Below are 25909 nucleotides of genomic sequence, written 5' to 3'. Positions count from 1 at the left end.
ACCTGCGGTTGTCCAGTGTCGTGCAACACACTGAGGCTAAACTGCGCCTGTCTATTAACGTCACCCATTTGTCCTGCCAGTGTTTGTTGTTGAGGCTCCCTGTTCACAGCCGATGGTTGTGTAGCCCCCAAACAGCGGCGCAGTTTTCTGTGTTGTTACCGGTTCTCTGTAACCTCTTTAAAATATATTTCTGACAATAATTATAAAACTTAATGTTGGTAGTTGGTGATCAACGACAACAAAAAGGCATTTATTATTCTGCTTTTTGTGGTTTTGCTTGTTTTTACTTTTGCCTCGACCTGTTGTCATATGGCCTGAAAATATGAACATGACGCGTACAAGGTCTTTTCACTTCCTGACTTTGTATTTCACCACTTCCTCTTAGCTGCCATAAACACTATTATGTAAATATTAATTATCTGTTATCATTGACGGTAACAAAAACTGAAGGACAACACATTGAAAATGAGTCATTGTATTCATTTTCACTTCGAACTGACTTTATTGTGTGGTGGAGAGGAGGACACTGAACAAACTGCTATCGATCGTGGATAACCCTGACCACCGGCTCCGCCAAATACCAGACAGACAATGGAGCACCTTCTCTAAAAGGCTCGGACAACTTTGTTGTCTCAGGGACCACTACAAGAAATCTGTTGTGCTACAAGACACGAGTCTGTACAACTCCGCATCTCTGTGCAACAGTTGACACTCTGGACTGATTGTAACTGGGAAAGATTGCAGATGTTAGTTTCACTGTGTGTCCAGGGGAATAGATAAGATAAAAAAAAGTCTATCTATCTATCTATCTATCTATCTATCTATCTATCTATCTATCTATCTATCTATCTATCTATCTACAAATCCACAACCTCCTTAAAGTTTTCCTGCTCAGTACATACAGATATTCATTATCAGTTATATGTTATTTACTTAGACGGCTGGAGCAACTGTCTAACCAGAAAACAAACAAACATTACACAGTACCAATATTCATGTACATCACTTACACATGTATTTATGTAAAAGGGGGGTTTTAATGTTTGTTGAGGTGGAGCTCATATTGAAATATTTTTCATTTGAAAACAAATAATGACTTTTTTTTTATTATGGATTAATCTGATTATTTTATCAATTAATCAAGTGATTGTTTGGTTTGTAAAAATTCTCCCAGCTGACCAGCTCATTAACAGACAGACAGACAGACAGATAGATAGATAGATAGATAGATAGATAGATAGATAGATAGATAGATAGATAGATAGATAGATGCTTTATTCATTCCAAACTGGGAAATTTCACTGTTTCAGCAGCAATGTACAGGCACTCGACACTATACATAATATATAACAGCAAAAAATAAAATAGACAATATACTATACAACAATAAAGTGAAAAATAATAAGTGAAAAAAATACAACATGGCTAAAATTTAAATTTAAAAAATCCATTCTTCAGAATGACTAAAATAATTTAAGTAATTAAAAGTGTATAAAAGATCAGTCGAGTTAAATGAAATTAAACGAAGGCTTCTTGTGTAAGCCAAGTCTTTATTCTAAGGCTGTGGAAGCCCTCTATGGGTTGGGAGTGGTACTGCAGCAGCAGAGCGCCTCCCTCCCCCCTCCCTCCCCCTGCTCCTGGAGCCGGAGCTGCATTCCTCTCCTCTCCATTCACACGCAGGGAGCCGCCGGAGAGAGAGCACCGCCACTCCGTGACCAGCGTGGAAAATGTCCCCAAGTTTTGGAATTTAAAATAAAAACAACAACAACATGGCGAGGATATCTAGCCTGAGGATCACTTGAACCCGTAAGTACCGACTGAACCCTTGCGCGGGGGTCCGTCCGTGTGGAAGGAGCGGGGATTTTTGGTGGAGATATTGACATTTTCCCCTCTCCGTGTTCCTCTGCTTGTAGCCTACTCCTCCGCGTTGTGACTTTCGGCTGCGGTCTATTCCCTCCCTCTTGGCTTCTCTTTTTCCTCGCTTTTTCGGGGTCTGGTTTAGTTTGAGCCACTCGAGGCTCGGGCGACCGGGGCTCCGGGCGCGTTCAAGGCGTGAAGAGGACGCGGCGGAGAGTCTCGCTAGTGTCCACTCGCGTAGAGGTGCGCGTGGAGGTGTGGGCTGGTGCTTTCAGTGAGCCTTGTGCGCGCGGGCGCGCGCGCGTGCGTCCGTGTGGTGTGTAGACTGTGGCCACCAGTCGGATCGCAAGACACCGAACTAAACTAAGCTGCGGATATTTTGGACAGCGCTTTAGATAATTTGAACGTTTCTTCTTTCAGTTACTTCACCGCCAGGCACCTGGCGCTCCAGGCTGAGTAAAAAAAATTGCATTTTTTTTTAGTAGGGGTTTGGTGCAGCGCGAGGTGAGTTTGTAGTTTGGCTTATTTATTTATTTTTTTAAAAAAACACACTTTTGGAGTCCAGTGCGTAATTTTTTTTTTTTTTTTTGGATGCGTGATTGGAGACGTGAGCGTTAATGTGTCCCGAGGTGGCTGTTGCATGGCCTCTGAGGAGGAATGCCACCACAACACCGCCATACATAATTACAGGTATTCAAGAAGCTGACACTCTCTGTTGCCTGGATAAATAGTCCGGGGAGACAGGAGGAAGACGACGAGGAGGAGGAGGAGGAGGAGATGGGTGCGCTCCTCAACATCCAACATTTGCTTTTTTTTCTCTAAAAAAGAAAAAAAAATCCGCTTTGAATGTCTTTAATTAATCGGACCTGAGGGAGGAGTGGATTTCTCCAGAGGGGCACGCTTTCTTTAAAAAAAATATATATAATAAAATAAAAATCGATTCCTGTATTAGCTTTTGAAATAAGATTAGAAATAGTGTGAAAGGAGCGTTAATCTGCTGCTAACGAATGAGAGGCAATTTGCGAGCTTTGTTATTCGACAGCAATTGAATCCCCCCCCTCCTCCTCCTCCTCCTCCTCCTCCTCTCTTCTTTCTCTCCCTCTTTTGAGCAGGGATGGAGTGGCGATGGGCTGTCTGTCTGTGGGTGTGTTGAGTGCGCATCGGTTTGTCAGCTATTGAAAATTGCTCTCATTGCTCTATCGGATTCTCCTCACTTATATTCTCACCCTCCCTCCCCATCCCAATCAAATCTCGGTTAGCCAAATTAGTCTGCCCGCCCCGACCCCGCACGTGAAATCATTTAGAGCCAATTTTAAATGTGCGTTCATGGATCATATTAGATGAGACATGTTTTTCTTTTTTTTTTTCCTGCAGGAAAGGGAAGGAGCCAGACTAGAGCCTGTCACCAAAAAAAAAAAAATATTAATAATAAAAAAAGACACTGCAATGTTCCTTAAATATTCATGCTCTGTGTATCTGCTTTATTCTGAACATAAGCATAGCGACTGGTGTTTTTGATTTATCGTGGCACCACCAGAGCCTGATGCATGACCCCCCCCCCCCCCCCCATATGTGACTAACTAACGTGATGACCCTTCATCATGAGTGACATGATGACCCAGTTCTGGCTCGTTTCAGTCAAGCAACAGCTCCTTATTGACAGTTCAATGCGGTGACCAGCATTCACATGCAAATGATGTGGGGGTTTGAACCGTGACACCAGTGTTTATTTAGGAGGTGGTGCCCAGACACGGCTTTAAAAACGTTCAGCCGCAGGCAGTAGTGACATCTCGGGCAACCGCATCGGGCATCACAAGTGCACCTATACAAGTGTTTAATCAAAACCTTATTTATACGGCTGACAGTAAGGAGTGGCAGCGATGTAACCAGATACGACCCCCTCTCTTTCTGTGTTTAGATTGCTGGTGTGAAATAATGGGTTCACGTTGTGTGTGTGTGTGTTTGGACGTGCCCGAGCAACCGCACTATTCTCATATTCATCCGACGCGAGAATCCGCCAGACGCTCTCTCAGCCAGAGGATCGCTGCTTCTCGTTTTTTTTTTTTTTTTTTTTTGCGAGGAGAACATAAAAAAAAGTTCCCTCTGTGCAGCTGAGGTCCTCAGAAGATCATTTTGTTTTTGCAAAAAAAAAAAAAAGAAAAAAAAATCTGACCTTGTATGGCATTTTGCATGAAAGCTGGCAGCCCAGCCAGAAAATGACGAGCAATTTGCCTCAATCTTCCCCAATTATGATACGGATCTGGCCACAAAAGGCCGGCCATGTCATGAATTTTCAAAGTCTGCCCCTGTCCGCTCTCGCCTGCTGCCGTGAAGGGTAAATCTGTGATGTCCGAACTTTGGAATTTGAGCTGACATGTGCTCTGTGCACCCCTCCGGTCCTGCCTTTGTGCGGCTCTCCCCACGTCGCATTCCTCTGGACCTTTCAGCGAGTGGCATATTTAAAGTCTAATTAGATTGTAGATGGATGACAAAGCAGGAGGGCTGAGCTGAAGTGAGAACTGAATCACAACTTGGCATGCAGGGAGATTGGCCTTGAATATTTTTGTTTTAGCGCGGATATTGATGAAGGATTTCAGGGAATGGAACTAAAGTAGGGGATTTATTTAAATTCCAGCAGGCACTCATGGGACTCTCTCAGTTGGAGTTAAAAACGACTTCACTGGTCCACTGAAATTGTTTATATATGTGAAAAGACTTTCAGAGCATAGCTGTATTCTTCAGGGTATGCTGGACTGTGATTCATGGCTTTCATGCGGCAGGCCGATATATATGGACTTTGTTCACACTCTCCCACTCTGCAGTTTCTCCGTGTGTATGGTGCAAAATCCAGCTCCATTCCTAGCGTCCATTTACTGTCTGACTTTTTAAACCAGTGTGACAATCTGAGCTTTAGGCAATTCTTCTTCTTCTCGCGCTTCCATTCTTCCTGCCTCCAGACTCGACGCTGCCACTCAAGCTTTTTGTTCCCGGCTTTCCTTCCTCGTTCTGCCTTTCTGTCTTCCCATCAGGCGCCTGGATCTCCTCTAGTCCTTCTGTGTCACCTGCCTGAACTCGTTTTTTGTCTACCCATCATGTTTATAGCCACCACTTCATTCTTCGTACACTTTCACCCCTCCTCTGTTTGCATGGCAGTTCTCCTCACAGCCCTCTCGTCCTCCTCCAAAGACTCAGTCAAGCCTACCTCTATCTTCCATATTAATCCCCTGCCCCTCTTTTTTTTTTTTTTTGTCGCTCCATGTTCATCTTAAAAGCTCCATTTTATTACCAGCGTGATCATTTCATCTCAAGGATGTTTCTGCTGGGGTTGACTGGCCCCCGCAGCCCCTCTCCGTTGCCGGTTCTTGGCTCAGTTCTCAATGAAGAAGCGTTCACTACGGCTGAAGAGGAACGAGGCAAACGCATACGGCAGTTATGTCAGGGGATGTCGGGTACGCCGCGTGATTGAGGGCTTTCTTGGCTCAGCGGTGCTGTAATGCAATATCTGTTTTCATATCATAGCCGGTGGAGATGGCGTGTTTTTATTACATAAGTTTTCATTTGTGTCAGTCTCTACTAAAGAGTGGCGTGTTGCTGGCACTCCGCTTTAAGTGTGCTCGGCTAGTTTTTCTTCTCTTTCTCCGTTTTGAGTTTTCCTTCCTTCCTTCCATGCCATCCCTGTGTCTCCACCGTGTCACCTCACTGTCTCTCTCTGAGCCCCCCCCCCCCCCCCCCCCCCGTCTCTCTCTGCGTGTTTCACTTGGTCTCTCTGGGGTTTGCGTGGCGCCCTGAGGCGAGGAGCCACACAGCAGCAGCAGCAATATTAAAACGGACTAAAGAGGGACCAGCAGCAGGGCTCTGTCTGTAGGCCCTGTTGTACTCACGCACACACACACACACACACACACACACACACACACACACACACACACACGCACACACCTGCAGCCCTCATGGTGCTAACACCTATCCAGCCGACAAGCCTTAATATGAAATAAACTCACTCGCCAATACCTGGCGGGCCTGTCTTGACTGACTGCTCAAATGGGAATGACCTCCATTTGGCCCAAATAAGAAGCTGGGATTGAGAGTCAGTGGGCGGTGTTGAACCGCAAAGTGCTGGTGCATTGCGAATCATATCAAGAGGTGAGTTTGCAGGTGAGCCGGCAGCATAAACCCTCATCAGTGCCAATCAGAGGCAAATTTAAAGGTAGACTGAGCTATCTGCGAGCTTCATCATTTTTAAAAATGAAGGGTGCACTCACGGCTGACGGCTTTGTTTTGGTCCCTGGAAGCCGCCTGAATTAGAGAGCAAACCAGATCCGGGTGTGAAGAATTGGAAATGAAAACTCGCACTGTACCGCTTGATGCCTCGACATTTCGCGAAAAAAAAGATTTCCTTGTTGCATCCCTTGCTTTAAGGCCAAATAAATATGACCACTGTGGTGGTGGAGCAGAAACGCCGGCAGCCAGAAAACTGCCTTTTTCTCTCTTCGAGCAAAGCAGCCTTAGTGTCTCGGTCGTGTTCATCCAAGTGAACTGTCTGTTATGTATAATTAATTTTTCTCCTCTCTCCCGGTTTATTTTTATCGCCTACTTTTAACCGTTTCTTCAAAGGACCCCTCCCCCTCCCCTTGCTCCTGTCCTCCACAGTGCCTGCTAAAAGTGACAGCTGCTCGGGTACGGGGGATGCTTTTTGAAGCAGGCACTAAAAAGGCCACTCACTCAAGACGACTCTGGAACAGAAGAATCTCCACCGCTCTGACGGTATCAAAACATGCCCGCTAATCTGGCTGCAAATTGAAAATAAGCTCCACTGTAGTGTGTGCCGCCTGTTGGGGAACAGAATTTACATGGCCCCCTTTTGTTCAAAGAGTTGTTGATTGGTTCGGCTGAAATGCAAAGCGGAATGACAAGGCTGACTTAAGTAGGGCACCGACAAATGTTCTTGTTCGCCATTCTGCAGGCACTTAGTTTCTCGAGGAGAGCACGCCGCATTTAATTTATTTTCGGATAAACTGGCAATCTCTTATTTAATTTATGGAGTCGGCTGTCGTGCGAACCGAAGAAGCGTCGTCGCTGGTTGCGTTAGACCCTCGAGTTGAGTTACAGTCATCGTGAAGCTCGAAGGTCCAAAGATGCCGCATTGACCTCGGTTCTACTTCTGACCCAGTGGCCTTGTGTAGAAAATCCCGCCGCCCCCGCTGCTAGTGGGCACAACCTCAGCATATGAGGTTTCCTCCCTGGCATGCTAATGCGCTTGTCAGCATTCTGTCCATCTCCCCTCAGACACTGACTCAGACAGGCAGCCTTGGCCCCTGATTTGTGTGGACGCAGAAAAAAAAAAATGGCTTCTCTCGCCGCGTTTCCTCTTGTGAAGAGGAGTCGGGGCCTTTTATCGATCAGGAAGTCGCGATTCCTTCCTGAAACATAAGACACTTATCCTCTGTGTCGTGCTTGAACTTTATCACTAAGGTGTGCGGCTGGAAGAACGGGTTGCATTTAGGGTGAGCGGTTATTGTTGTAATTCCTGTACAATTAGTTCCTTTGAAGGGAGTCTTCAAAACCACACACAAAACCATTTACTGTAATTTCTCACTAGCAGTAAAACAGTAATAATATACTAGGTATAGTTCATTATTGCCCTTTTAATTAAAAAATGGTAATAATTTGGGCTTGGTGCGTGCTCATGTTCACTGCTTTACAGAACATCATGTTTTGTGTCAATCCTTTTGTGTGAGGCTGTAAAACCATCTTAAACTGATCACACTGTTTAAAAAGTCTCTTGAATTCAATGCAAGCTCAGAACTTCTATTGAGTCACTTTGTATGTTGTCACTAACAAGTGTTGTACATGCCCCAGTACGATAGTTATTTATCCGTCTCTCATGATATATTGGATAAAAGAATGTTCCCACGTACCCAGTGTCTTCCAAAGTCTATCTCGGAAAAAGTAATTTCTGGTTACCGGTTGAAAATCAGATGTTTGGTTGGACTCTATCTGGACCAGCCTGTCAGTACCGCTGGCAGAAATTGCGTGTTGCTGATGCTGAGATAGTCTCAGTTTAGATGAGGGAGCCTAGTGGTTGTTTACTGTGCTCACTAGAGTCTGTCTGCCTCTTCAGGCATGTTTGGCTTGTTAATGAGAACCACTGTGTGAGAGAGGAGGCTGCGCGCTGTGGGTGTGTGCTTCTGCATGTATTTGCATTGCGATAAGCGCTGCGTCCTCGCCGTGCGTTTGGTGACGTGCGCTCTGTGTACAGGATGCTATCTGACCGTGCTTGTGTGTGTGTGTGGAGACACGGCGTGCATGCTCCTCTGTGGTGGATGACTCGGAGTTTACACAGGCACATAGCCATTTATTGTTGTGATCAATGTTAATGGTGCAGCAGCTCATTATCGCTCACTTCTTTTTCACCCTTCTCAGTCTCTGCGTCTCCCACGTCTTCATTCTCGCCTTGCATCCTTTGCCCTCCCATTCTTGCGTACGCACGCCCTCCTGGTTTTGCTTGTGTTTACGAATTGGAATCTTAAATAATTCAGACGGTCCATACTCCCCAGCCCTGTAAATAAGACTAATAGAAGGCAGGCTTTTGAAGAGAGCCACTTGCCCAGGGAAAGCATGGCTGTGGGCTAGCCTATAAATCAGCTAGGTACCTGTCTGGCCCCCCTTTACTGTGGCTGTGTTGTGGACCAGCCAGCAGTGACCTCCATGTTAGCGGAAGGAAGGGCAACTCATTCTAGAGAGGTCAGCAATTTTGTGGCTTTGCCCTCGGGGCAGTTGTAGGCATCGAGAAAGTGTGTGCGTATCCGTTCAGGACACAGGTAAGATCACTCTGTTTCTCAGTTGCGTTTTGGCTTCTGTTTATATGACACGCAGACACTAGCGTCATGGCCCAAAAAACCATACACTAGGATATCTGCACCTGTGTGTGTGTGTGTTTACCAGATGGAGATAAGTGCTCATTTATTCATTTTGTTTACCACTCATTTTTTCCCCTGAGTGCTTGGCACTCGTTAGATGTCGGCTGGTGCTTCTGGCTACTTTGGTGTGTGTGTGTGTGTGTGTGTGTGTCTGTCTACGTGTGTGTGTTCTGTGAGTTCTTATGTGGGCAGACACTTCACAGAAAACCGGTCAATAAATGAGAAAAAATAACATTTCGCTCTTTCAGAATAACAGAATGGGCAGTTAGCCGTTTTAAATCCGCTATGCAATCCCACTTCAGCCGGAAAAAGGGGGGTAGATTTTGAGTAGCTTTAGCCTTAAATCACTTTGGAGCACTTCCCAGCTTCTCACCTCCCCATGTTTAACTCTCAGTAGCCAGTTTTCTATAAGAGGGCTAAGTGGTACCTGACAGGTTATGGGGCCAGCTCTAATGTTTTCTAAGCTCTGCCTAAAAGCTGTGTTGGTTAATTTGAAACAGTGCTCCTGCTGAAAAATGATTTCTGTTCGAAACAGACGTCCAAAGAAACCACAGAAATGTTATTTTGAAGAGAAGTGGAACATAAATAATAGTGCCGGCCTGTTAGCGTAAGTGGCTCTGTTTGTTGTATCAACAGGGCCTAATCACAGTCTTATGCCATTGTCTCAGATATTGTTTCGACTCTGGCATCCCTCGCCCCGCGCTTTTGGTGAAAGCCAGAATTCACGTTGTCAAATAAAACATGCAGTCTGCAGCTACTGTTGAAACGAAGCCGAAGCGGCAAAGAATATCTGCACCTCCTTCTCCTCCAACCCCTTTTTCTTTCCGCAGCCTCTTTGTCAGCCCTCTTTTGTGCTCTCCTCAGAGGGTTAAAGAGGGAGAAGTGATGAGTAGCCCGCTGAGTCTGGTCCCCATTGTATGTTGGCATTGTGCCACCGCATAGCATGTCAACCCGAGACGTATCTACAAGGGTCTTTTCTCTATTCACAAAGAATACAGTTGCCCTCACCTGCAGCAACTTGGTGCAAGTACAATTATCACAGATGTTTTCAATGCATAATGTTCCATCTCAACTAGCGTTTCCTGTAAGGCCCCCACCCTTCTTGCAGCTTGATCAGTTTGGAGCAGCTTCTCAACATTTAATACATTTAAACAAAGGGTTTGGGATGTTCCAGAAAGATTCTGTTTTCCTCCTCCTCCTCCCTCTCTGGAAACATGTGCTCAAGGACCATAAAAACCCCGTTTCCCTCCCTTACGTAGCTTGCTAAGGGGAAAACCACTCGGCTGCGTGTTGCGCAGAACATTGGTGACGGCTCAGGCTAATTCTTTCAGCAGACCTGGGTTACCTCCACGCAGCAACAGCGCAAATCCCACTTTAAAGCCGTCTCTCCCTCCTCGACCCCCTGCGGAGGGAAGGCAAGCAGAGCCGGCGGACTCTGGGAATAAGAGCTCCGAGCCAGACAATGGTGGACCGCCGGGAAGGGGGGTGGGGTGTAAGTTGTAGCCAGAAATAGAAGAAGAGGAGGAGGAGGAGGAGGAGGAGGAGGAGGGGACACCCGAAGTGGAAGGAGGGCTAGGATAGAGGAGGTCAAAGGTTAGACTGATCCCTACTTTAAAGGTGGAGTGGGGCCATGGAGGTTTTATTGCCACGGCTCTTTTGCTGCTTTTTGCCCAGCCTGGGCTGAATCCCCGAACTGCCACTGCGCCACGGGGGAGGGGCCTTTAGGTGGCCGTGAGTGTGAGCTACGCATTGCTGTCTCATGATGGCTCCAGTTGTGCTTGGCGACCTCTGACCCTGGCCTCTCCCCCCCCCCCACCAGGGCCTGTCACATAGGTCAGTGGCATGCCTACTCCCACGTGAAGCGAGGTAAGGTAGCGGAGAGCGTCTTTGCCCCCGGCGAGTCCGTTTTCTCAGCCGGCCGCCTCTCTGAGTTGCATAAGGAGCGTGTGACGAAGCGGCCAGCTAACGCCGAGGAATGCGATGCCATTCAGCCCTTGTTGGGTTGGACTGTTCCAAATCAAATGGGGTGTGTAACTTGTGACTGGTGTGCTGATGCGTGTGAGCTGGGAGGAGTTTCTTTATTTCTGTCCAAGTGGCCTGTCCACCCACCCCGCTTCACCGAGATCCACGATTTCCCCGGTTTCCATTGCGTGTGTAGGAATGCGGCCGCTCTGGTTGATCAGCCCCGCTCTTCATTGTTACCCAAGTGTGACCTCATTTGGCTCTTGAGATCAGCATGACATGGCCTCTGGTGCACCAGCAGACTCGCTGCGCCTGCCCTCTGACACATGACCGACGCTATTTGTCCAACTGGAACGTCAGGCAGCATCACATGTTGATCGCAGCCTGAACGCCAGATGCAAAACTGGTGATTATTTTTAGAACGCGCAAACCGGGCAGGAAGTTTACATTCAGATATCACGAGGTCGAAATATATTTTTGAGTGCATCAACTTTTCGTTCTCACGAAGACGCGTCCGAGGGCCTTCGCGGCCTGGGCTGTTCGCAAAAAACACGACACAAGCTGTTTTTAGATCGTTCAAGAGGCACACCTCATCCTGCCCCAGGCAATCACTGCTGCAGTCAGACTTGGCCACAGCACAGACGCATTTTCAAAAGTAGCCCATCTCCCAGTCTGCTTGTAGCTGCATCAACATAAAAGCCGTGTGTGTTTAGATTTGTGAAAGGGCGGGATAGGAGGAATCCGAACAAAACGATGCCAGAGCCTGCACCTCGGCCAGAAACAGCTGAGGGAAAAGAATAAGACAGAAGAGGAGTGAGGGAGGGAACTTGGCAGCGCTAGCTAACTCAGAACAGCAACGAGACAGCTCGCGCCGAAGAATAATAAATAGCGTTGTTGCAGAGAGGAGTTCTCGTATGCGAGGCGGGTCGAGGAAGGAGGGGAAAAAGGGGGATGACAAAAACGGGGAGAAGCTGATTCAAACTTTAATTAAGGTCTGAACGCAGCATTGGAACAGCTGCTGTTGCTTGCACCACCCTGCCACACTGGCTTTACGGCTTTTTTTTTTTTTTTTTTATTTGGAGACCAAACAGATGTTATGAGGGGGTGGCGACTTTATCGGACAAGAGGTTTGATTTCAGGGAAGAGGAGGAAATTAAACTCTCCCACTCTTAGAACAGCGATTTCAATGAATGGGTGTTAAAACAAGGGGCAACTCCGACCCTGCGATACCTTTTTAGCCACCCGACATCATGGTACGATTGAGTCTCTGCACAGGCGTCCACATCTCTGCTGAAGTGCTCTCAAGCAAAATACTAACCGGCGGTATGTTTCCAGGACAACATAATACACCAAAATGAGTCATTGTGCTCTCTGCACGGCAAGCTGCTCAATATAATAACGTAATCTCTAAATCCCAAACTGTAATTTGTAATTCAGTGCTAAATAATGCCGCTTGCCATGGGGCTGGACAATAAACTAAATTTATTGAATACTGCGAAGCACTTACTGAATAAAATTGACTCACATTAAAATGTTTCTGCATTCCCAGAATCAGACATAATTGGACGGGGAATAGCTGCAGCAACCAGCGACACCATACTACATGTTTAACCAATCAATCGGCGCAGTCTGGTCCGAAATCCGATAACTGGGTCAAACTGTAATAAATTAGGACAGACTCAGAGGTCTGAGCCTATGGATGAATTAACTATCCCATCAAGCCCGCTTTGATACCGCCCTTGACATTTGTACTCAGCGTTGAAGTATTCCAGCTATGCTCGGCGGAGCCGCGTGTTATACTTTCAGGTGCTATTCACACCGGCTTGCACTCTGCGGCGTTTCAGCCTCTCCTTCTCCTGTCATCATCGGCGCGGAGAGAGATCCCATTTGGTTGCGCTCGCTCACTTCCCCTTATCTGTGTTCCTGACTCTCCCCCTCTCTCTTTCTGTCACTCCACTACGGAGGACGTGATGAAAATGGCTGTTTAATCATGCAGAGGGGTCAACCAATCAAAGGGCCCGGGCCGAGTGATTTAAAGGCCTATTCAGAGCACAGCTGGAGGGAGAGTGAAAAGGAGGGCGACGGCAAGAGAGAAAAAACAGAGAGAAAGATGGGGTTTGGGCATGACTGCTGTACGGCGCGGGTCAACTCTCATTCACTTACCTCTGATTTCATTCCACCAATAACTGTCTCTGATAAATTGATTCATGGCCAGATAGATTAGCGTATGGAGGAGGCGGTGGGCAGAGACGACGCAGAGACGTTGGCAAGCCGAACCCGCTCGGGATGAGATGCATGTACGCACCGAATGGCAGCGGAGATCCGCATCTCTCTCCCATTAACTGCAAGCACGCCACTTCCACTGCAACTAGCGAGCTCCCTATCATGCAGGCATGCAGTCTGCACACAAGGCGCTTCGCACCTGAATGTCAATGGCTCAGAATGACAGATGGCGGGGAGGAGCAGGGGAAGTAAAGAGAGATTGAAGCGGTGATTGTATCCTGTCTTAAGCCCCTTTAACACGCACGCAGCCTCGGGTCGTAGGCCCCGGGTATCGCATTCATCATACACGCATGGTGAATCCATGTTCTGTCATTTATTCTTATCATATATGTAAAATATCATAACCGTGTCATCACACGGTTAATAGCAAAACGGAATCTTACAAGAAATGTAATGTACAAAATGTTATTATTTTCTCCTATTTTCAATGCCAAGGCTTCAAGATCAAGATTAGGATGACATTGATGGCTGTTAAGATGCCCTTTGCATTTTGAATTCAGGATTTCACGTTCCTGCGTTGGCCAACCTTCGTGGAAATGTTGTCACCTCTTATTCGCCCGCTCGCAGAATCTTGTGAGGTTTTTTTTTTCTTCACACTGCAGTTGTAGAGGAAGATTGAAGGGAATTTCACTTGGACCTGACAGGGGTATTGCCTGATCAACTTTATTGAGTCAACCGTATTGACTTAAGCTTCTGTTCACACGTCACCCTGACGTGGCAATTTTCCACAAGGGTTCTGGCTGAAGCTAAATGTATCAAATCGATGTTTGTCACTCGTGCCTTGTGTTTTTTTTTTTTTTCCTTCTGCCCGTTCCTTTTCTTTGTTCCCATTTCCTTGTTTCTTCTGCTTAACTGGACTCCGGCCTCGCATCAGTTTTACAATGCGAGTCATCAAACCGTGCTGATGTTTGTCTGCTACCAGCCCAGTTAAATTTGCATCCCGCCAAGTACATTTTAGTTTTGGATCCATTTGGTGTTGCCTGTGGTGTGGAGTTTTCAAACCATTTACGCTTAATTCTGCAAAGCTTCAAAAGGAGCCCCGGTCTTTACTTGGCCGAGGACATCCTGTTGTGTCGAAGCCAGAGACGGCGGCCAATCTAGGAGAGCTGCTGTTCATCAGCGGGAGATGTTGACTTGACTTTTTCTTCACCCCGAGTATCATCGGAAATGTAAGTGGTTTGTGGGCAAGTGATTGAAGATAACGCGACAGCGCTTGTTCAGATATACACAGCAAAATCAGCATAGCCAACCACCAGAGTTAATCTCTTAAAGTATCTATATGGGTCCGCACCAGAGTGTTAATTGGACTCTTTTTGATGTTAACATGTTGTTAGTGAATCTTTTTATAGTTAAAATTTAACACTTCTCAACACTAACCAGTGTTAGTTTCTCTCGACACTAGTGTCAGATATCAGCTTCTTCATAGTGTCAGCTGTTAACTACTACAGGTGTTTACTCCAAGCTTAAAACTGTTAAGCTTAAAACGTTTATTTTAAATTGTACCACAGTAACACTTTACTTCCAGTTGTTCAAAGTTAGTTAGAAACTGACAGTTGAACAAGTTTTCTAGAACCCAAGGTTGAATCATCAGTTGCACATTGTCTTAAACTGTTCGAATGTTATTTCACATTCACAGTGAAGCTGAAATCATTTGTAAAGCTGCCTAACAATCAACTCCAGTGATGAATCATTGGAATTGTTGGTTCCTTTTTCAGTCACAATTTGGATCTTTCCTTCCCTTTATATTCTTTGTTGACTCCACGATAGGAACTTTTAAGTCTTCGGCTGTAAAATTTTTTTTTTTATTATTTTGTTCTCACCGCGTTCCTACTTTCGTTCGGGTACAGCCAACAAGTTAGTAATTGTGGAGTACCACTCCAGCAGATAGCCGGCCTCTTGCTCTCCCTCCCTCCCTCTCTCTATGACCTTGCGTCGGCGTGTGCTGATGGGCGCTGAGTGGATACACTCATGAGCGGTGTTGTGTGCGTGCGCGCGAGGGCGAGGGCTCGAGAAACCGTGGGAGCTCCATTTGTTGTGTAAATGCGGGCCGCTAATTGACTGCCGGGCACGCAGCCTCTCCTTCAGCGGCTGAACCCTGCCCTCCGCCGGGTCCCGGGGATCCTGCCAGGGGAACGCTTGCCCCCCTCGCACGCACGCACACGCGCACGCACACACACGTGCACACTTCCACACTTCCACGCTCACACCAGCCTCCCTTTTCTTCTGCCGGAGCAGACCTGGCACCGGGCCAAAGTGAGGATGGGCACAGCGTAGGCCTCTCTGTTCTCTCTCCGTCTAAGTGTTGAGCTCTCATAATGAAAAACTACACAGCGTCGGTCCTCATAATAACACGCTGCGCCTCGTACCACACTTATTCAATACGGCCTCATAAAAAAAAACAGTGAGTCCTCTGTGTAGTCATTCATGATTATTACATCAATTTGATCTTTTTTGAAACAAGCAGCCTATGTGTGGTCTGTACGGACACATCAGGGCTCACAGGGATTAGTTACACATAGAAAAAAAAAATGAAAAAATGAATTCAGCAAGTTGAAGGAAGTCTCGCTAAACTAATTCTAGGATTAGGTTTTTATTTGTTCTTCAGTTAGGGTCTGGTCCACTTGTCGCAGTAACTGTATCAGTGTTGGTCTCAGTGGTAAGACCGCATGAGACATTTAGCCCAACTGTTGCCTGGCTAGAGGCCCAGACCCAACACACATGCTCGCAGAGGCTTCCACAAAAGGCCGTCTGGATTAGCAGCCCATAATAATTGTCTTTTGACCTCTCTACTATTTCTTTGTGTCTTTTTTCTTGCTTGTATGATGCGCGGGCAAGTGTTTCTCAGCTAATGCTGGGGCTGGACGAGGAATATTTTGCTGCTTTTAGGGAAGATGCTTCCCTTAATATTGTGGAAAAACAAAAGTAAAGCTGGTAGCGTGACAGCACATATGCGGCCGTATTTTGCAGTGCATTTATACGTTGTGATGCATGCTCTTGTGTTTGTTTGGAGTCCTAATTGTGGCTGGAGACTGTGAGGAAATGCAAGTTGATACAAACTGTTCACATGGCTCTGTGTATCAGGGGGCCTGCTTTGAGGAAGCATGGAAATATAATTAAAATTGCTGTACTTATTTGGAAGTATATACCCGCGCGCACACGCACACACAGAGGGCAAGACCTTCCGCGTTCAGGTTTTCCCAGCCTAGTCCATTGTTCTGCAGAAGTAAACACCAAGGAGCACTGAGAGAGCAACAGACAAACAATAAACTGACACACTCTCCAGTCTCCAGTAATACTCTGTTTAGACTGCAAACACGAATCGGTAAGTGTGTGTCTGTGTTTGTGTGTGTGTCTGCGCGCGCGCGCGTGTGTGCGTATATACAGCACCACAGTAAACTGCAGTCCTGAGAAAGAAGGTCGAGTTAGTCGTGGTGCAGGGCCCGTTGTATAAAATGGCAACTTGCCGATTTCACGTCGTTATCCTTCCGACCGGTAGGACGCGTCCAAATGTCAGCTGTGTCACTTTCCATTCCTGGCAGATCAGAAATGCTGCGAATGCAGCGGATTGGCAGCGCTGACAGAAAGAAGTCAGTCCAGCCGGAAACCTCGGTTAAATCTCAGTCACGTTCAGCTTTCTTGATGTGATGTATGCGTTCAGTTTTACAGCCTTTTTACATGTTGCATGAGAGGGACGCCCAACCTTCAAAGCTGACCTGCACGTAAACTTTAAGGGCTATTATTTTAAGTTAAATTAGTTTCATGATTGTGGATAAGACACAAAGAGTAAAGATTTCACATCAAGCTCATTACTTATGCTCCCGAGACAACAATAGGATTAGCCGCCACGCTAAATAACTGAGACCTAGGCCAAGCCTCTTACACTGTCACAAGGTCTCTTTATAATATATGTTAATATGGCCACCTTATATTACAATATATCTAATATAATATCATCAGTTAGGAACAACCATTTTAGCTGGAGTTGAAAGATAAAGGCGATTACTCAGAAACCAGCCAAAATAATGTCTCAGGACACGATGAGTCGTTGGGACGTGGGCTCAGTTGTTTGTGTTTACATTTCTGAGCACAATGTACCGAATCAGTGAAACGGTTGATACCCAGAGTAGTCCAACGAGTATGATTCACTACAGTCGCAGCAGCAGAACAAGAATATCGAGTTTTCATGAGGAAAAAAAAAGAAGCTTCGTGTGAGACAGGAAAATTATTTCATTGTCTAGGAAGTTTCTCCCCATTAGAAACAACTGTATTTCCTGTTTTGATCCGACTGTACTCTCTGCCAACGCTTCCCTGCCAGTAAAGATAACTGAATCATATTGACTTGCCCAAAAAAAAAAAAAAAAAAAAGTGGCTGTGGAAGTGAAACTGAGAGATTCACATTGAACTTCGAAGGGTTACAGAAAGTAACAGAGACAGGGAAATGGCAAATTGCTCTTCCTCCCTCCGAGCTATACCAGCAGTTTTGCAGCCAGACGAGCGGTGTTGAGTCTGAGTCAGCAAGAGTTGAGCTGGGGCCCTACCCCGTAGCTGCAGGGCCGCTAGTAGCACACATGCACACGCTGATTCACACAGGCGCAGTGTCAGACCTGTCGCCCTGTTCTCCTCAGCCCCTCCAGCCCGAGCTATAGCTGCTCAGCCAACCACTCTTAATTAGTAGCTGCTGCTGCCGCCTGCCCTGCCCCGGCGCCACTGTGGTGAAGCCCCAACCCCGTGTCTGTGTGTGTGGTGGGGTTTTAGTACATGTTTACTCTGTGCATCGTCTGCAGCTTTGCAGTGTGTGTGAGTGTGTGTGCGCATGCCTTCTTCTCTGTGATATTACAGGTGACACAGGAAAAAGCTCAGCGAAGACTATGCTGCTGTGTTTGCTCTTGCAGACAGTGCAGTTTGTGCATCACACTCTGCTCAGTCTCTTAAGTCTCTTAACTGGAACTCACCATTTGTCTCGTGTTTGTGCTCAAGAGAGCTGCTGCTTTAAAGCCGCCGTCACAGAGGAGAACTCAAATGCTTTCTTCGTGCCGCTTCTTGAATATCACATAGATTAAGTGCAGCAGAGTAGATGTGCTTTGAGAGTCTGCAGAGATTCCAAGACTGCCCGGGAAATCTATAGGGGTTCCCCTGTTTCCGATGTTCTGGGAGAAAAGTTGAAGTGAGTCTTGGCTTCAGGGTTTCCACAATCTAGTTCTGCTGTTGTTGTTCATGTTGATGCCTGTCAGCAGAACCGACTGTGTGCACAGTTGTGCGAGTTTCAAACACTTGGCGGTGCAACAACGAGAACAGGAGGCAAAGATAGCACTACGCGCGACGCTGCCTCTAGCTCCCCGGCCATGTTTAAACTCCATACGTCTTCCCCTTCCCTGCTACTCGTCGCGTCCTGTCATGTTCACAGTATGAAGCGGCGGTGAGGGTCTCGTCCAAGCCGTGGATCAGGCTGACACATTTCTCCCAGAGGACCCACCCCTCTACAAACGCATAGCTGGAATAACTTTGCCAGCCAGCCACCGCAGCCGCTGGCCTGCTAATCGAGACCATACTACATAAAGGGAGAGAGAGAGAAGACTAGCTTAGCTCAGCACAGGAAACACTCGCAGCTTGAAAAGAGACAGTGGACGAAGTTTAACTCGCCCCACATGTGCGCCTTCCACCCACACACTTTCATATCTGTTCTGATAGAATCACATGCCACAGCCCGGGCAACACAGTGACCTAAATTAGCTGCATTGCATCCACGATCGCTCTGAGGCAGGATCTGGGTCACACAGAGTCACGCTCGCTGCATGAAGCACCTCAAGCATCGCCATGCGTTCGCGCGCGACCGCGACAGTCCATACGTTGATGGATGACTTGCAAATCCGTTGTGAAGTGAGAGATTTGGTTGTGTGCTCAGCTGGGAGTTGTAAAATAAATGCTCGCAGCACGTCGCTGCGGTCGAGGCTTTCCAGGAATTCTCTTATGTGACACAGCGACGGCTTTAAGAGGGTTTCGGCGTTCGTCAAAACAGCCGCGGTCACTCTGCATAATCTGTCGATCTCTTTCACTTCAAGTCTCTCGTTTCTTCATCCCTCCTCCCTCCTCAGCGAATCAGCTCACGGGGAAGCGTCGTGTTCCAGTGTGCCGGATAAGCCTCATATGCGACTGCACAATATCCCGTCTTTAGTGACAGATTGCTGCGTGTGACTACTTAAAAATGAGTAACAATGGAGAGACTGCTGGACTGAGCCTTAAGCTTCTGCTTTTCTGACCGGTCCTCATAAGCAGAAACCCAATCATTCTCATCTCACTTCTCATTTATTGCCAGTGGCAGCGTCTACCTCCACGAAGACGGTTCATTTTGGCTCGTGTTTGGCGTAGTGTTTGGGTTTACAGCGAGGGAAGATGAATAATGTTTTCTTTTTCCTCCAAAGAGCAAGTTGTCTGCATTTCGAGTAAGATTTAATTTGCATTTAAGATGCTAATGTAGCCTTTTGGATGAACAGAAATGTCTCGAGTGTGCCGGTGCTTTGTTTAGTCCCAGTTATTCATTAGGGTTTAATAATTGCCGCCTCTCGCTTCATACAAACACAGCCAGGAGAAATGGCTTCACTTCGCTCCCTCCTGGGAAAGGTCAGGGCATTCAGAACGACACCTCTGCGACGCACAAATTCACGGTTCATGCCTCGCTTCTCTCAGAAGATGTTCTTTCTCAGGAGCAATCGAGTGAGAACCCGCTGTTTGTGTTCGAGTTTAAAGCGGTCGCTGAAATTCAAATGAGACGTGCAGGTTGAGACTTTGAATATTCCCCGAGACGGGCTGGAGAGAGAGAAGCGGAGACCTTCTGAGGATACGTCTTCCTCCCTCTGCTCGGGCGTCTGCGGGTGGAGGTCGCGAGCACCACTCTGGTGGCAGGTTCTTGTCGTCGTGCGAGCGTTAACCTTTCCCCCTCGTGAAATCGCATGAGCTTTAACAAGCTAGAACAGATCATACGAGCTATCCTTCAGCACATCAAGGGAAGGGTCAGCCGACCTGCGGAGGAAAGTGGATTGCGGTGGTGCGACGGAGACCGGCTTAGTGCTGAATCCCATTATCAAACAGCATTTGTCAAATAATAGGTCAAGGCCCACTTGTACCAAAGACATATTAGGCTGCGGTTTAATTCCAGCGCTTTGAGGAACAGATTTGACCCGTGCAAAGTGATTTGGTAGAGAACAAAAGGTTGTTTCCTTTTAGACATTGGACTGGAGGGAAAAGCTTAAAAGCCTGATCTCAGTTGTCTGCCGAGGTTCTCAGTCATCCAGGTCATGATAATCCAAAAGCCATTTAAAAAAAGAAAAAACAACCGGACTTGTAGAGTTTTGAGTCGTTTGGCAGCTCATCCGAGGAACTTCTTCAGTTCTAAGAGACTGGTGGGAAGTTGAGGTTTAAGTAGGAAACTCTGTGGATAAAATCCCATCAGAAAATTGCTTGACTTGTTTCTGGTTCTTATAGTGACTCCAGTTGCCTTTTCAAAAGGCCTTTGGATTACCTGATCTTAGTTGCTTGGCAGAACGAAAAACACAGGTACAGACTGATGTCTGTGCACTAATATATATTTTACTTGGCTTCAAATCGGTTCCAAAGTTAATATTGGTATTGATTTTATTTTCTCAAACTATGAAACCACTACAAAGAAACCACTTCAGTATTGCCGCCTTGATGCTTAACGCTTGGGCTCTGTTCTGTTTTGCACCTACCTTCACCGGCGTGACATGTATCCCAACGCTGCATCGGCTTCACCGTGAAGCCCGGAGACCCAGCCTGCATAAATACCCAAACAGCATACGCTAATGGCGGTCAAATAATGCCTCCGCCTCATTTTCAATCTGCCTCCAAAGTGGCAGTGAGTGCCTGAAATAAGCGGCGGGGGATTGTGGAGTTATGAGTGGCAGTTGGTCCCTGGAGGACCATGCAACATGGCAGGTCATTTGCATGGCCAGTGTTGGTGTGATATATTTGTACACAACAGCGAGGAGCCCGGCTGAGAATGCAGAGGAGGGGGTGGAGAGGTAAAGGGAGGAGGAGAGGCGCTGGGCTGCGGTATAAAAAAGAGCGCCGACTTAATCAGACTCCAGCAAATAATGCTTTAAAGTGTTTAAAGCCACAGGCTGTAGAGTATTTCTTATCTTCCTGGAATTTTATTAATATTCTGACCTGAGACTTAAGAATGCCAGTTTATCTTGTCTGCAGTGTACATTCTGTGTGGGGCTTTGTGGAGAGAAGTTTATCTTTGTGAATCCCGTTGTCAGAAAGTTGGCGAGTGTATACGGAGAAGTGCACGTGGACAGTTTCAGGTCTGTAGCATCAAGTTGTCCTCGGATTCTTCATAACCAGCTAAGCGTTGTGTTAAGCGGGATTCTGATATATTTAGATTTAGTCCCTCTTCCCTTCTGCCTTCTTCCCCCCTCCTTCCCTCTTTGTCTCTGGCATTCCTCTCACTCATCACTCTTCCTCTCATCTCCGCCCCCCTACTCCCACCAGTCCCTCCTTATCTCTCTTCCTCTGTGCTCACATTTCTGTCTTTCCAGCACATCTCCCTCAGTTTTTCTGTTTCTCCGTGCCTGTTCTTATCCTCCTCCTCCTCCTCCTCCTCCTCCTCCTGACAGCACTACCTCATCTGGGGTATTGTTGCTGTAACGGCGCAGACAACAGTTTGGACACAGTTGAGGCTTTTTACATCTCAACCACCTTGCTGTCATGTGGAGTTTAGACACGGTCTTGTCTAAAGTAAACTCACTCGGGCCACAGAGGCGGTTGGACGGCCGCGGGACATGCGCACACGCCCAGTTTACACTAGCGCCAGCTTTATTAATTGTGCTGTCTGCCAAGTCGACAGCCTCTGTAATATGACCTAATGAACGTGCGCTTGAGGTTGTGCGTGTTTTGTTTTCTGCCGATCCTCCCTGCTCCCTCCTTTGTCTGCCCTGCGAGTGACTCACAATGGCTGATGTTACTCGTCCTTCTGGACTGACCAGTAGGCCCGGCCCTTCCTTTTGGGACGACTCCAAGAACAGCTAGGCGTCTCTTACACTGCTCTGATCATGAACTCTGGGATTCCACTCAAGCTATAACGCTAAAAGTCTTAGGCCTGGATTAATAATGTTTGGATTTACTATCATTCTTCAGCGCTGAGAACTCGTCGTTTCATTATATGTTGCACGATAAGCAGACAAATGTTCTTAAGAGCTGCAGGCTGTGTTTTGGGGTAAGCCTCGGATGAGCACCGTCTCTGAAACTTCATTGTTTGATATTAATAGAAATAACAATAGAGAAAGAATTGTGCGAGAGACATTTCTCTATCAGAGCAGACATTTCCAAAATGTTTCCCATCTCCTGAAGTAATAAATGGGTGACTCCTGCAGAACTTGATTAAAAAAAAGTGGGATCCTCGCCAGAGTGTGGAGTGTTTTTTTGTTTTTCAGTACTTCAGAGTTGAAGATGTGTCGGTTGTAGTTATATGTCATGGTTTCAGTGGCCCACTAGCTGAGTAAAAATAAAAGTTGCGCAAACAGACGGCTCTCCTCTCATCTCTCGCCATCAATCCATCCACGTTCCGGCTCGCTGTCTATCTAAAAAGCCATCGTCGACTTCTCTGATCTCTGTTCTCTGTCTCACCCTCATTTCTTTCATACTTACGTCACCACACCTTTTCACCTGCTTTCTCTCTCGCGTCTCCTCATCTCCATCTGATTATTACGTCCTTCTTCATGCAACCTCCTCCTTCTTTTCTCAGTTATGTGCATTTTCAATTCTGTTTTTTGTTGAGCATCTTAGCTGTTGAATGTACGTTTGAGTAATGTCATTATGCGCCGTTACTGTTTGCGTCTACTTCCGTGTGTGAGTGAAAGTGTGAGTCACATGCACGCAGCCGACATGCGCACAGCCCTCGTCTCTGTCTCCGCCGCCGCCGCCGTCTCTATAGTGAGGCGGTGATGCGTGCGGGGCTGCGTGTCGCGCTTCACCAGGAATACAGTATGTGCTGACAATCGGGGATAAGGCAGGAAATCGTCTGAGCCCCCATTCAAACACACACACACACACACACACGCTCCGTCTGCCGGCTCGAACAAAACGGGTCTCCTGCGTTAAAACCGGTCGGGATAGACACACTTCCTTTGTTCCGGCTTCGCTACGGCCCCGGCGCAAAATAATTGGCATCGGCCTCGAATGACTCGAACGCGAACGCTGCCAGAGCATAATGAATGTTCTTGTCCCACCGAGTTCCTGGACGTGCCGCTGTCTTTGTTTGGCGTTCATGCTGTCACACATCTTTCCTGTGTGTTGTGATGAGTTCGGCCGTGTGGGTCGGCGTGTTTCTGACTTGCGACAGAATGACGTGAACGCCTCAGCCCCACTTAGTGGTATCCACGGCACCTCGTTGCCACCACAGCGATGATCCCTCGCGTTCAGGAATTGAACCCTCATTCCACAAAGCTGGGACATTTGCGTTGACTCTATTGCCTGTGACATATCTGAGGACATTAATCGGCCAAACGCCATGTGACACAGGCCACACGCCTGTCTTAAAGCATTTAGAGTGGGGATGAAGCCATGCGGTCATAGCCAGTGATATGGTTACTAAAACTACTCAACGGCGTATATCCGGAAACAGTATTGCATTAATGGACAGAGATGGATAAGGATGCTGTCTGAGTCAATAGTGGACCAGCCCAGATGCGGTGTCTGTTTGTGTGTGTGTGCGCGCGCACATGTGGAGCGTTGCTCGTGTGCCGTCGTTACAACGAGGCAGGACATCCATTTGAATAAACTTGTGAGGGGTGACGTAATGATTCAGGCCGAAGAGAAAAGTGGAGCAGATGGTCAGTGTGTCTGTTTCAATAAAAATGTTAACCGCAGATCACGGCGCATGTGACGGGGGGAACCGGAACAGTTCACAGCTGACGAGCTAGGAGGCAGATAAAGCGTTGGACTTTGAAGTGCTCAGGTCACATGCCGCTTTCTTCATGACGTAATCTCAACGCACAACGTCGAGGCAGGGCTCTGGTTTCGATGGCCCTAACTACAGATGTGGGAGTTCCGCTCCTCCTGTCATCGCGGCGTCAGTGACGTGGAGTGAATATGGATTCATTTCCACAATGGGAGGAAGTCGAGACGCAGCGTGATCATCGGCGCTGACGACTTCCTTTATGCTGTGTCGGAGTGTCAGTTTGAAATACTCGCTGCGGTAGCTGATAAATCATTAATTTAATACTGACTATGACGGCTATCCACTTATGCTTAAGTTGAAAACATTAAATCCAAAAAATGTGAGGCTACCTTTATGGCCTCGTTAAAACAAAAGGAGAAGGTGATTTTTTTTATGCTTTTCCCCTTGAAGCGACTGCTCTTCCACCAGCCAATACCACCATCGCCAGCGCCGTTCTCCTTCGATCGTTAGAGAGAAGATTGCTTGTTTATTTATTATTATACTTTATTGAAAATCAACAGTCTAGCATTTTTTTCTTTCTTTTTTAAAAAAAAAAAAAAAAAAAAAGCAGATCAGCACAATCCCACTGCAGCCCGCTGTGAGTCAAGGGTCAATCAAGCTCATGCATAAATGAAAGGGGTAGGGCGGAGAGAGGAGAAGGAGGGAGTTGAGGACAGCGGCGCTTGGTAATAAGCTGTTTGGAGCAGAGCAGGCTGCATTCCATTATAGTGAACTCAGCAGGGCGAATATAAGCAGCGCTATGGAGGAATGTGCAGGCTTTGTTCTAACAGAAAGAGCTGTTAGAACTGTATATGGAGTCTTGGTCGACACCATATACAGCCCTTATGCTAGCGCAGCTTTATCACGAGGATGCGACATAAAGAGGTTAAATATTTAGTTGGTCATTTGATAATCGCCGTTTGTGTCTTCGGTTCAGCACAGTTGAGGCCCACTTCTCCCACTCCACCGGCCGAACAGGCCCTCACATGGGTTTCATTACACCCACACCTGCGCGGCCCGCTCGGGAAGAAGTGGAAGATTTATGTTCCATTTACTTGTTTTTGATCAAAACAATGTTCAACAGTCCCCGGGGCTTAAGCTTGTCACATACTCCACAAGAACTGAGAAATCTGTTTGTTTTCTCGCAAGAACTAGTTTGTTCCAGCCAGGTCGTTTATACTTCGCCAGAAACTCGAGTTAAGAACTCTCACTTCAGGGTGACGACCAGTCGCTTTGACAAACTGGTTCGTCAGATCACCGCCTTCATTCAGCGCGCACCCACACACGGCACGCCACCATCTCACACTGTGAATATTAGCATCTGGGAGCTCGCGGAGCAGCAGTGGCATCGAGCCGCAGCGTGACGTTGTCCAGTCGCCTCCGTCAGCCGATTCTCCAAACATTCGTTTGCACAAGTGGAAAAGGGCGGGAATGAATTCTGCTTTTCTGTTTTAACCACGGCCGCTTCCGATTTCTGACCAATCACAGAATAGTTGTCAGACAACATGCTCGGAAAAAATCAAGAACGAACTCCCAGACAAGGGCTGCGAAAACAAAATAACGTCATTCTCTTCTCACAGCCCTGTGAGAGACGACACATTTCTCCGTTCTCTTTCTGAGAACGTAACAGCCTTAACACCCAGACCCGGCTCAGAGGCTTCTCCTGTTGATGTCACCTTAAAGTCTCAGTTATAGAAATCTGTCATTTATATAAGCAGCAGGTCGCTGACCGAATTCTACACAATGCCTTTGAGAAAGTCCCTCCACGGTTGTTGTTACGGTACATAAACCACCAGAGAGAAAAGTCAGCCGCCTTTGTTTTCTGTCATAATGCGTCCTGGTATCTTTATAAAGCGCAGAGCTTTGACAGATTGTTTCCAATCATGTCGTAACACGAGTCAACACGAGCGCTGTGATGCATCGTTCACCGTAC

General features: G+C 47.0%; 1 protein-coding gene across 4 annotated transcripts in view; it reads left to right on the top strand.

Moving 5' to 3' along the window:
• Positions 1-1662: 1662 nt before the first annotated feature.
• LOC125006657 (plexin-A1-like) overlaps positions 1663-25909 on the top strand; it is a 192177-nt gene continuing 167930 nt past the window's right edge. For all 4 annotated transcript variants that reach the window (XM_047582912.1, XM_047582910.1, XM_047582911.1 and 1 more), the window contains exon 1: positions 1663-1806. The gene's annotated coding sequence lies outside the window, so the exon portion shown is untranslated. The remainder of the gene's footprint in view (positions 1807-25909) is intronic.

Source organism: Mugil cephalus, chromosome 4 (assembly GCF_022458985.1).
Source record: "Mugil cephalus isolate CIBA_MC_2020 chromosome 4, CIBA_Mcephalus_1.1, whole genome shotgun sequence".
Classification (NCBI taxonomy): Eukaryota; Metazoa; Chordata; class Actinopteri; order Mugiliformes; family Mugilidae; genus Mugil; species Mugil cephalus.
The sequence above is the reverse complement of the archived record's forward strand: the minus strand, read 5'-3'. Positions and strand labels throughout refer to the sequence as shown.